Below are 12,741 nucleotides of genomic sequence, written 5' to 3' on the forward strand. Positions count from 1 at the left end.
GATTCAAACCATGGTAGTCTATGCATAGTCGCATAGACCCATCTTTTTTCTTCACCAATAGAATTGGTGAAGCCTAAGGTGAAGTGATTGGTCAAATGAATCAACTTTTAAGGTATTCCTTTAACTATCATTTGGCTTCTTGTGCTTCCTTAAAATTAAGCCGATAAGGAGGCTTACTTACTACCATTAAGCTAGGTATTACTTCGATTAGATGCTCAACATCGCGGACATGAGGTAATCCTTCTAGTAATTCATTTGGAAACACATCTTTAAATTGTTATAACAATTGCCGTAAGGATTCATTCACTTTTTTATTATTAACATTCTTTGATTGAAAAGAAGTCATGTAAACACTGTATAAGCTCACTTAACCCACTTATGTTTTCACATGCGGAAAAGGAAATGACATCATCAAGAATCATGTAGCACAAAAAGATGTTGTGTACTTCATTAGATTGTACAAGGTGATTAAGTTCCATAGAGCATATAAGAGGTGAGGAGGGTACACCATGTTCACCTTGCAAGTGCACTTTCTTACCATCTACTTCAAACTCAAAAGAATTATGCAAATAAGTTCTAGACAAAGATGGACCAATGTTATATAACCACTCACGACCTAGAATAACATCCGCTCAAGTGACATGCATAACTTGAAAATCCAAATGCATCTCATGACCTTGAATGACTAATGGGATGTCACGAACTACTGTATCATAGACATCTTTATCATAGCCATTAATCAAAGAAACCAGTACTTATGATCACTTGGGCTTTCCGGCAACTTTAATTTATTGACTAAAGTATCATTCAAGAAATTGTGTGTGGCACTATCATCAATCATAACTCGTACCTTATGACCCTTAAGGTGACCATACATTCAAACCAACTCATGTTCTCCGAATGTTGGCACCCACATCAATGACGTGACACAACATGCATGAGTAGAATCAGCATGATAAACTTGAACCTCTTTAAACTTACGAGAAGTCTCTAGAGGGAGCACTTGAATAGTGTGCAGTTGCTTTTCTTTACTTTGATCACTCTGATTCTTCTCATTTTCTTTAAGTTTAGGACACTGTAGCTTACGGTCCCATTCTTTTATTTTGACCTTGCTGCTTGGAACCCTCGGACACACTAGATGTCCGTTGTGCATTTTGCGGCTCATTTTATTTAACTTGATTCTTTTAGTTCGAGTCTAATCCATGAATTTTTTGAAAGTCATCCATACCTTTTAACTTGAGAATGATTTCTCTATAGTTGGAGATATACTGAGTCAATGTGAGATTTCTCATCTCACAATTGTCCCACGCTTCCAAATTACGATCCATCTCATTCTCAGGAAGAAATTCTTTCATGAATGCACTTTCAAAGTCAACCCATGTCAATTTTTGGACTCCAAGCTCATCCACCACTTATATGCTTTACCTCCTAGAGTTAAGCTTGCTTCAAGCGCGCTTATCTCTTATGGAGTTTGATGCAATCAATGAAAATCTTGCCACTTTTGTAAAAAAGTGTTGATCATATCCTTATTGCATTCCTTCTCCTCCCCATTAATAAATTTTTTTCTAAGTGTAGCAAAATTTTTCTTATAAATATTTTTTTTAAATTTACCAAAAATATTGGAATAAAGAACCCCTTGATGATGAACTCAAGTGTATCCCCTGAGCGTGGTCTTCACTAAGGAGGAAGAAAGTAGGAGAATGGATCAGTGATTTACGTGTGTGTGATGTATGTTGTTGTAGACAATATGAGAGAGAGAGAGAGAGAGAGAGAGAGAGAGAGAGAGAGAGAGAACCGATTGAAATCAAGTGACAAAAGAGAGAGAGAGAGAGAGAGAGAGAGAGAGAGAGAGAGAGAGAGAACTCATGCAATGTCTTATGTGTATTGGTTGGACTGCGTGTATATGATTGCATGTACAACAAACAATATTGTTCGACAAACATGGCTGAGCAATACGACCAAGTATCGAACAATTTAACACGAAAATTTTAAAAAAAAATAATATACAACACCAAATGGCTAATAAATACAACCACGTGCCGCATAGTAGACACATGCAAAAACTAGCAAATGACACTATTCAGCTAAATAGTATGACTAAGTGCCAGTTGAATCTAATGTCTCTCATTCGTGGCTAGATGAAAGGATATCATCTGACCAAATATATAAATAGATGCCCAAACATATCCTAAGGGAGAGGAGAGGGGAAGGTTTCACTACTATTAAAACAACACTATCTAGCTACAAGTATATGACCAAGTGTCAAAATGAAGGACATACTTATCTAAAGACACTTGCTTGCCGCGTAATATGACCAAGTGCCTAGAGATAAGCACCATAATAAAATGACCAAAAATTAAGGACATACTTATCTAAAGACATTCGCCCATAGCCAACCTCCCAACCACTGTAGTGATAGGATCCAATTAAGAATTTGGTCAGGTTGTCCCAGGTACCAGGGAAAAGAGTTCCCAGGCCCCCCTAGAGCCGGATATTCATGCAAACTTAAAACTAGTTACACCACTTACACACCCAATATGAAATTGCCTTTTTCACAGATTCAACAATCCTTAAAACAATCATTTAATGAAACCATAGTATCACTGATCATAATCCTCTAATTATTCAATTGAATCCTTATTTCCAAACATTTCTTCATCGGTGCACCTATGGCATCATTGGCAACTAGAACGCTCACCACCTGATCACTCTCAGGGGCCTTTTCGATAGTTCCTAGCTCATAGTAACCGGTAATATATTCACATATCAAAATGGAATCTCTGTTGAAGATCAGCAAGATCAACCAACGGATCCATATAAAAGAGCCATGGACTCATCTGTTGAGGACCAGCAAGGTCAATCAACCAGATCCATGCCCGAATTCAGAAAACAACTCTTACTCCTTATTCCAATATCTTTCCCGACGTATTTGTGGGTATCTTCGGAGACCGAAAGCCCGAGCACCGTATGGTCAGCACCCTCTAGGATCCTTCGCAGGTCACCTAGCGCTTCACTCATAGGCCGCTTCCTTGGTCCCTCATCCACTGTTCCAGAAGCTCACCATTTAAATCAAACCGAGGCTGGTCAAGACCTCAGCCGACCTTGCTACGCGAGACGTCCTCCGATGACTCTCCGTCTCAGCAGTTGTAACTTTAACAGATAGGTCTCCACGACCTCATTCACAAGACGGTCAAAATGCTTCCCCAGCATTCTTGACATAAAATAATCATTTAAAAACAGATTTCACATACAAATATAGTTTCAACAATATTTCCATCTTTTCTCATTACTCCACATCCTTTCACATTAGTCCCCATCTTTTCTCATCTTCCCAGAATTTTATTTTCTTCATCGATCCCTATCACATTACATCATTCCCACATCAAATCACATCTAACCACATCATCCATGCATCAGTCCACATCATCCATACATCCATCCACATCATCCACATCAATCCACATCATCCATACATCCATCCACATCAATCCACATTATCCATACATCCATCTACACCAATTCACATTATCCACACACCAATCCATATCATCCATACATCCATCTACATCAATCCATATTATCCACACATCCATATATCCATCCACTTCATCCACATCAATCCTCATCATCCATACATCCATCTACACTAATCCACATTATCCACACATCCATACATCCATCCACATCATCCACTTCATCCACATCAATCCTCATCATCCATACATCCATCTACACTAATCCACGTTATCCACACATCCATACATCCATCCACATCAATCCACTTCTTTCTCCTTGCTAGCCCAACCCACCGACCACCCTCCCTCCACACTCTCTCTCTCTCTCTCTCTCTCTCTCTCTCTCTCTCTCTCTCTCTCTCTCTCTCTCTCTCTCTGCCTACATCTTAGCACTCAGCGTCTGTAGTCAATTCAAAATAGTAACTGGGGCCCTAGTGTGCAATTAGGCAAAAATCGACTACCCCATGCTATGATGTTAGCCCTTCCTTCACTCATACAGTGCACGCATGAATCCGTTGGTCATAGCCGTGACTCTGTCTTGACAAGCTTAGGAACTCTATCGAAAATGCCCTTTCGCACACATGGAGGGATCCGTGCTTTCTCAAAAATAACTTTTTCATAACGGCTCTACATAGGAGTACTCGACGCATGGCACTAATTCTAGCATTCATCAAGCAATTTGGTAATTGTAGCTAACGGCCATAGTTCTTGGCCACGGCTCACTTTTTTGACATGCCTAGATGATGTGCGTGGGCCCCAGTGTAAAAAAAAAACCGAGTTTAGTGTAATTTTCACTTGTGGATTTTGAAAAATATCTTCAATTTTAAAACTTGAAGGTATAAATACCTTTAGATTTTGAGAGGTTATAAAGAAGAAACCTTCAAAACTTGAAGTTTTCCTTTATAGAATATTTCTCGATTTTTAGACGAAGGTTTTCCACTATGCGCAGCCCTTCAATTGAAGCCTTGTCTCACGTTCGTCAAATCCACTTGGCACTGCCGCTTGACTCCAACATCATTGCCTCTTCTCCCGTCCCAACTGCTCATGTCAGCTTGTGCTTTCATTGCCGTGCATGTTAGAGAAGAGAGAGAGAGAGAGAGAGAGAGAGAGAGAGAGAGAGAGAGAGAGAGAGAGAGAGAGAGAGAGAGAGAGAGAGAGAGAGGAATCTGGGCCTGAAATAGAGATGCTACATTGCTATGAAAGGGAAAGGAGAGGGGGATCGGAGCCTATACTACATAGTACAGTCTTGGTGAAGTCTTGGTGAAAGAGAGAGACGCTGCAAGTTGCGTTGATGATTGCAACCGGTGCCCAATCATTGAACCACGGACTATCACAGTGTAAGATTGTTGTCCATCGTGTGCTACCACCACGTGCATTGCACCGCATCCTGTGTTGTGTGTGCCCACGCGCATAGGATGACAATAATGCCCAAGGACAGTGAGACACTAAAGAGGCTTAGATGGAGATATGAAAAGCTTCTACACCCTGCAGAGCTTATAGATCCAAAGATGAGGGATATCGTGATGATTCCACTAGCAAGAGCTCCAAGGGATAAAATAAAAGTTGTAGAGATTACACATGATGTTAACATAAGAGCAAGGGCACAACAGGAGGCAAGACGGGAGGAAGAGAACAAGATCAGAAAAGAAAAGGATCAACAAGTGAATAGGACCCTAGCAAATCTCCAAGAACAGTATATCAAAGAAACAAAGTGCCCAAGCAAGAAGAGTGATGATCCATGCAGAATATATTCTCCAGAGTCTCTTCTCCATGAATCCCTTCATGTCCAAGGTAAGTGGAAGAATCATCAGGTGGACATTGATTTAGCTAGATTTGCGGTTTCACATTGTGAATTTTGTTTATTCAGACCACCTTACAGAACTATGATAGCAACTATGTGGAGCGGTGTAGAGTGACCATGGTATGATTAATACTAAAGAATGCCAAGGAGATGATTGAGGACAACCAGACGGAGTTTCCCGATGCTGCAGATGTCGAGATGCTTCTTCAGGTTGAAGGGGGGGAGCCAACGCCTTCTGAGCACATAGAGGCAAATGCTGAAGGAAAGACAGAGCCAAAGCTTGAAGATGAGACAGAGCTAAGGCCCGATGACCGAGGTGAACAATGAAGAACCCAAGGTTGATGAGGTAGAGCAAGCTGAAGAGGCAGAGCCAAAGCCTGAAGAGAAGATAGAGGCGAAGCAGACTGCAGAGACCAAGCAGGAGGCAAACAATGAAGAACCTAAGGCTGATGAGGATACCAAGCCTGATGAAGATCCCAAGACTAATGTACCTCATGTAATGTAACCAACTCAATTTTAAGAATTGTTTCTATTAGGTGCTTTTTGTCTCTTAAAAATGATTATAAGTTCAATCATATTTAGAGACTAATTAGAAGTATGAATCATGCTAATCAAGGTTCCAGACGGCTGAGGAGGCTTACCATCTTGGATGTTAATGGATTGCTGCCCAAAAGACAGCTCAAGAGCTTTGGACCAAGTGTTGCAGGGAATTACAAAGTCGCAGGCATGCATGTCATGCTAAGGTCCAAACTGTATCAATTCATCAACTTTGTAACTAAGCACTTTAGATTGGCCATCTAGTCCTCAATGATGATGCATAATTTGAGGCCTCTTGTCACGCTAGTTTTGAGAGAATCTAAGATTGAGGAGAAAGAATTGTATTTTGTATATGACCAAAGGCACTGTTATCTTAACCCAAGTGTTTGTCATCCCGACAAACCTGGGGTACTATTGCATATGAAGTGCTATGAGGATATCCAACATCCCTATGATCCCACAAATACATTAATTGATGATACCCCTGAGAAGGCAATGTATAATCCCATTGGAACATGGATATCACCCCTTCCTTTCAACAAAGGTAATGCAGATGATGTTTATTTGGAAGAACAATTCCATATTTAGATGGATTGTACAAATCAAAAGACTCTATACAAGATTATGTAATGAGAAACCCATTTTTGTAATGTAATGTCTTCAACTATCCTATTCTCACTGAAGTAATGTGTCCTGGAAAATAGTATACATTGTCTTGTTTTTCGAAAATAAAAGTCAAACAAAAGGCTCTTGATTAATTATGTTAAAAGAGTACATTCAAATGGGTAATGTTGAGTAGGAGTGTCATTAACAAGATAGACTTGATTAATTATGTCAAAAGAGTACATTGAAATGGATAGTGTCAAGTAAGAATGATCTTGATTGTGTTACCATTTCTTTACATTGTATTAGTCGCTCCCTTCTAAGGAGGACCTTTCTTCCATTGTGAATGAAAGTAAAGTGTGCCAGCATGTCTTGCAAGGATTCTTTAATAATATCCTTCCTTAGCTGTTGTAGATTGCATTTCTCCCGTATAGAAACAATTGTCACCCGTGTTAAAGCTTCATCAACCACTTCAATGTCTATGACTTTGTCGTCCATTGCACTTGCGCTTCCTGTTCCATTGTCACCAACTTTCCATTGATATAACGGGACCTTCTATACCAGAAGGACAAGATAAAAGTTTGAGTTGCAATCATGTACTTTGCAACTATTGTCTCTAGTGCAATGTTACAATGGATATCGTCAAAAACTTTACTTGGCCATCCCTCATCAAGAAGTCTTGCTAAGAGAAATGTATCCAAATCTTTGCAGACGAGCATGGTTCTTGCTATGTTTACTTGAAATAAGCTAAAAATCTCCACAAACCATCATTTTCACTACACGAGTTGGAATGCTCACTCGTAGGTAAACCATCATTTTCACTACATGAGTTGGAATGCTCACTCGTAGAGAGCGTTGCACATCCTTGAGTGAAGAGCTTGCTCCTTTTCTAACTTCATTTTACTGAGGGGTCTGGGATAAGCCAATCCATGTAGTTCCACTCAATTTGAAAAGGTATCTCTTCCAAGAGGCCACAATTGTGTTTCTTGTTTAGCAGACGGTAGAAATGATCATAGAAAAAGATACCTGCATCTACAAGGCTTTGTTGCTCCTTCCCTCATACTGTAGCCAAACAACCAATGTGTGCATGAACCACATTAATAATTCCAATGATGCACTGAACTAGCTCCCACTTCTCATAGGATGAGGGATACACATCTGCGACCATAGACATGGACAGTTTACACAGTTCATGAGACCATTATGAGAAAATGGAAGATTTACAAGCGATAGATTTAAAATGGTCTATGCGAGGGAAAATATATGGCATCTTGACTCTCAAGCACAAGCTCATTATGCATATATATATGCTGCACTAGGACTTCCTTAATGGTTCCAGCCTCTATCTTGAAGTCTTTCACTCTTCCTTTCCATGATGCCCTGAAGGTATTCTTGTTGCTTGTCTTTCTTCTCTTCCTTGATTGTATAAGGACCCAGGTGCCCTTGGTGATTAGCACTTCAATCCACTAATTTTGTGCATTGAGAGAGTTGGATACAAGTATAGCAAACACTGATGATCTTGGTCTCCTTGCCCTAGGAATTGATCTATGATGGCATTAGTGGGGCAAAATCGGGATGATATAAAACATGATTTGCTACCCATCGTTTCAGGAGGAAATGGAGTGCAGTAGAAGGTAGAGAAAATGGAGTGCAGTAGAAGGTAGAGGAAATGAAAAGAGCACGAGAAATTGTTTAAGCCGAAGAGGAAGTTTGAGAAGGAGGGAATTTTTCCTCCTCTGCAAAGATACATGTATTTAATATATGGATAGGAATAGAAGTTTCCCTCCCTACAAAAGTGTAGGTGTGTTTAATGCATTCGGGTGTGAAAAGTGACTATCAAGTGTAAGTAGAATATATTTTGAGGTGGAAAAGAAGAGTTTTTGGATTTAGGAAAAAGAAATAACCTATTTTTCAACGTAACGTTGCCTTCTTCCTGATTGGATGCGCTCCTTTTACTCTCTCAACCAAAAGGCCCTACGAATGACCTCCAAAATGTCCTAATGTGGCAAATAAGGGTGTTCATGGCTAACATGTTGAGTGACTAAAGAAAATCATCATTAATGGGGTAGTTAAGGCTAGGTGGTGCCATGAATTTGAGGAAGTGATCTTCTTCTTTGGTAAAGATTATAGAATTCATAAATAAGTGGCACCACATGGTGATGCTAGGTGGACACACAAGTAGACGAGATTGCTAGGATATGGTTTGGTGACACACAAGGGGTGGAAGTTCTTTTCCTATGGCATGGTAAAGGAAATTTATAAGTATGTGGATATAATGTACCTTTCCTAATGGATTTTTGCACAAGCCTTGGAGTTCACCAGTAAAGGCTTTGCTCCAATTTAACAGTTGGCATATGAAAGAAACACCTTGGCTAGGATGGTGAGTTATGCCATGTTGTGATGGTCCCTAGCCTTTTTAATGGGTGAGGAATGTGAGCATGCGAGCCGAAGGCACCAATTGGGGGACTATGATGTCTTCAAACTTGGCCCCATTGGAATTCAGACCTTCTTTGGTGATAGGTGCCAAACCTTGCCATGGATCCTTTCCCGTTGTGGAATTTTATGGAGATGGCTGGGAGATGTAGGGCTTAGTGAGAGTGATCCAATGATGTGACCTATTTGACATCTCAACCTCCCCTAAATTGTTTGTGTTATGGCAGGACTCAATGAAGTGCAGGTTTAAATTTTTTACCTCACTAACCAATTTATCGAGAAGAGGGTTAATGTTGGCTTTGCTCTTGGGTCCTTGTTGCCCCTTTACCGATTGGCTGCTATGTAGGTGGCTTATACTTTACCATCGAATGCTTGGGTTTGTCATGGTTACTAGTTTGGTGTGTTTTAGCACTGTCCGCTTCTTGCTACTACATGACTTAGGCTTTGTTTAGTGGGGTGGATGGTTTAGGCTAGGGCTATCATTTGTGTTTCCCCGATTTTTGGAATGTCTTGCTAGCCACTCCTTAATGTTCTTATTACATTGTTATACTACCCTCTTTTTGATTCATGCTTCTCGTTTGTATCTGGTGTTTTTCCTTCTTCTTTGGGCTTCCTATTGTTCCTGACTGTCTTATTTATTATTATGCAACTGTTTTCTTTAGTGTATCTTTTGTCCTTCGTGTTGATCTTCTGTGTAGCTCTTCTCTTCTCTCTCTCTCTCTCTCTCTCTCTTTCTCTCTCTCTCTCTCTCTCCCCCCTCATGGCAAAAAAATAGCAAGAATAAATTTTATTTTAATGACTCTATTGTTCTCTCTCTCTCTCTCTCTCTCTCTCTCTCTCTCTCTCTCTCTCTCTCTCTCACACACACACACACACACACACACACACACACACACACCTCTCTTACTTGCACTGACATATCAAGAGAAAATAAAGAACAATAAAAAAAAGACATCTTCTTTCTCGTGCTTTCTTTGCTTCTATGAGCAACACAACAAGAAGGTGCAACTCACGTATTCCCTATATGAGTGCCCTCAACACATGCACATCTCACTCATTCCCTATATGAGTGCTCTCAGGTAAAGGAAAATAACACAAGTAGAAAGGCAGGTGCTCTTCCTCTCTTTCCTCTCTCTATGGTGTAGCAATGTGGCATTGGGATCTACATGTGGGGGGGTCTCGAGATGCATGTGTGTAAGGCTTTGTGCCATAAGAACAAGGGGAGCTAGGCCCTACACCCTAGAGCCAGCCATCCTAGGACTTCATGGGCGAGCATATGGCCAGGTGCATGGCTATCATGGACTAGCCCTTGGCCTAGCCCTTGGCCAAAGATGCCCCCCCCCCCCCCACGCACACACACACACATGGCCAGTTGACCATGCGGCCACATAATTTTTTTTAATATTAAATTTAAAAAATGGAGGGGCTTAAATTAATTATTTAATTTAAAAATAATTTACATGGATTTTTGAATTAAATCAAAGGGAAAAAATGCGGCTCAAAAAAGTGTATATGTGGTGCACGAGATAGAGGGGGGTGCAGTGTGTGTTCACATGTGTGTAGGGGGGTGCACATGTGCAAGTTTTTATCTTTTAGGGAGTGTGCACATGTGGGGGTGCATGTGCAATGTTTTTATGTGTGTACTAGGTATTTGTATGTGCACACGTCTCTCTGTAAATGAGGGAATATATGTGTGCATGTGCGATGTGTGTACATGTAGGTGTTTAGGATTGTGCACATGAGGGTGGATGTGTTTTGTGAGTGTGCACATACGGTGTGTGCATGTGCACCAAGAGTGTGAATGTGTGTGTTATGTGAGTGTACACATGCATGTGTGTACGTGCGGGTCTTTTAGGATTGTGTACGTGTGGGTGGATGTGTTATGAGTGTGGGTGCACAAGAGTGTGTGTGTATTTATGAATGTGGGTGCACAAGAGTGTGTACGTGCGGGTCTTTTAGGATTGTGTACGTGTGGGTGGATGTGTTATGAGTGTGTATGTGCACAAGAGTGTGAGTGTATTTGTGAATGTGTGTGCACATACAGTGTATATATTAAATTTGTGCATTTTTTTTGTGTATGCACGTGCAAATGTTTTTGTTTTTTTTAAGCTTTCTTTTTGTTTTTAGTTTTTTTTATCATTCTTGGTAGTTAGGTCTATATAATTGGTTGGGACTATTATGTTACATATGTACAATGGGGCTTGAAGGTTTACGGCTTACTGTGTGGCTCAATGAGTGAAGGCAGAGAACCGATTGTTGCCAATCCACAACGAAATCTTAGATGTCACCACCGTTGTCTTTGCTGGTGTGATTGTTTGAACTTTGGCCTTCCAGCTCTACTGACACGAGTTAGTGTTGCGGTGTAGTGCAGTGTATGGACATACCATTTGTCCCAGAGGAAGCTCATGCCTCTCCCACACATTCACAGAGAAGCCTTGCTTTGAGGGTGCATGATTTTATCCTGGGAAATACACAGTCAGAAGAACCTCAACCCAGGGTGAGAGGCATGGACCAACCCCAAGAGAGCGAGCCTACTCCATCTCTAAACCCTAGAGCAGAAGTAGGATAAAGTGAATTCCAACAAACCTAGACAAAACCACTCGTTTGGAGAGCCATACTGTTTCACATATAGCTAATCAGTTTAGGGCCCAAGGATCGGCACAAAGTCCAAGGCCCCGGTGGGTCCCTCATCTCATGGACCAGGAACATCGCATCAAGGAAAAAGGGTCTACCCAATCCCGTCACATCAGCCCGCCGGTCCGCTTGTATATCAGCAGTACCCACAACAAGGAGTCTGCCTTGGGTACCACATGGGACCAGAAGGGGTACATCTAAACCCACCAATCAAAAAGGGGCCTCCTATGGTATTTTATCCTCCCAACCCCGCCCCTCCCAACCCTTTCTCAAACCGCACCTATGTCGACCATGGCAGGGTTGACGCTAGAAGCTGAGATTGACCATGGAAATAGGGAGGGGGTGGCTGCTAGTATCACACCTCTAGCACCAGTACAACAACCTGCACCTGCATCAGGGTTAGAGCGGAATAAACCCACAAACATCTCGAAACTTATTACAAAATTTGATGGGACCGGAGATCTGATCCCACATCTAGAGATGTTTAATAAAATTTGTGATGCCTTCGGCCATGTAGAAGATCAAATGAGGGTGAGTGCCTTCGGCCTCACCCTTGATGGCAAAACAGGCCAATGGTTCTAGTCCTTGATGAAGATTGAGGATAAGGCCACCTTTGAAGCTTTGAAGGAGGCTTTCAAGGTAGGATATTCTTGCCAAGGTACCAGGTGGAGCCCCATTGAGCAGCTACATAATGTAAGGCAAAAGGAAGGCGAGACCTTCAGAGACTATATCAATAGAGTTAGATATCTCCACTCGCGGTGTAGTGCTAGAGACAAGTTCTCTGACAAAAGACTAATAGGGAGATTTCTAGAGGGTCTTGATGACATGCCCTTATGCAACTCATTGTATGCCTTGGGCCATACCTCCTTTGAGAGTAATGCTATAAGAGTGCTATGGATTTCGAGGACAATTTGAAGGGGACTCGTTCCTCGAGAACTCCACGAAGGCACATTAGAATTTTCTTTCAAAACCACCAGTACAAAGCCTGATGGAAAAAGTAAGGAGTCCACATTGGGACAAAATGTTGAGCAATTGGCCGCTACTTTAATGCAACAAATAACCCAACAATGGAGAACCAGGGAGGCCAACCTCATGTTTATCCTAGAAGGGAGCTTGTATGGTGCCCTACATGTCGAGCTAACCATACAAGAACGGAGTGTCCACACCTAAGACCCCACCCAAGCCTCTACTATACATATTGTGTCAAATGGGAAAATC

This window comes from Cibotium barometz, chromosome 32 (assembly GCF_041138505.1).
Source record: "Cibotium barometz isolate CiBa-2024 chromosome 32, ASM4113850v1, whole genome shotgun sequence".
Lineage (NCBI taxonomy): Eukaryota > Viridiplantae > Streptophyta > Polypodiopsida > Cyatheales > Cibotiaceae > Cibotium > Cibotium barometz.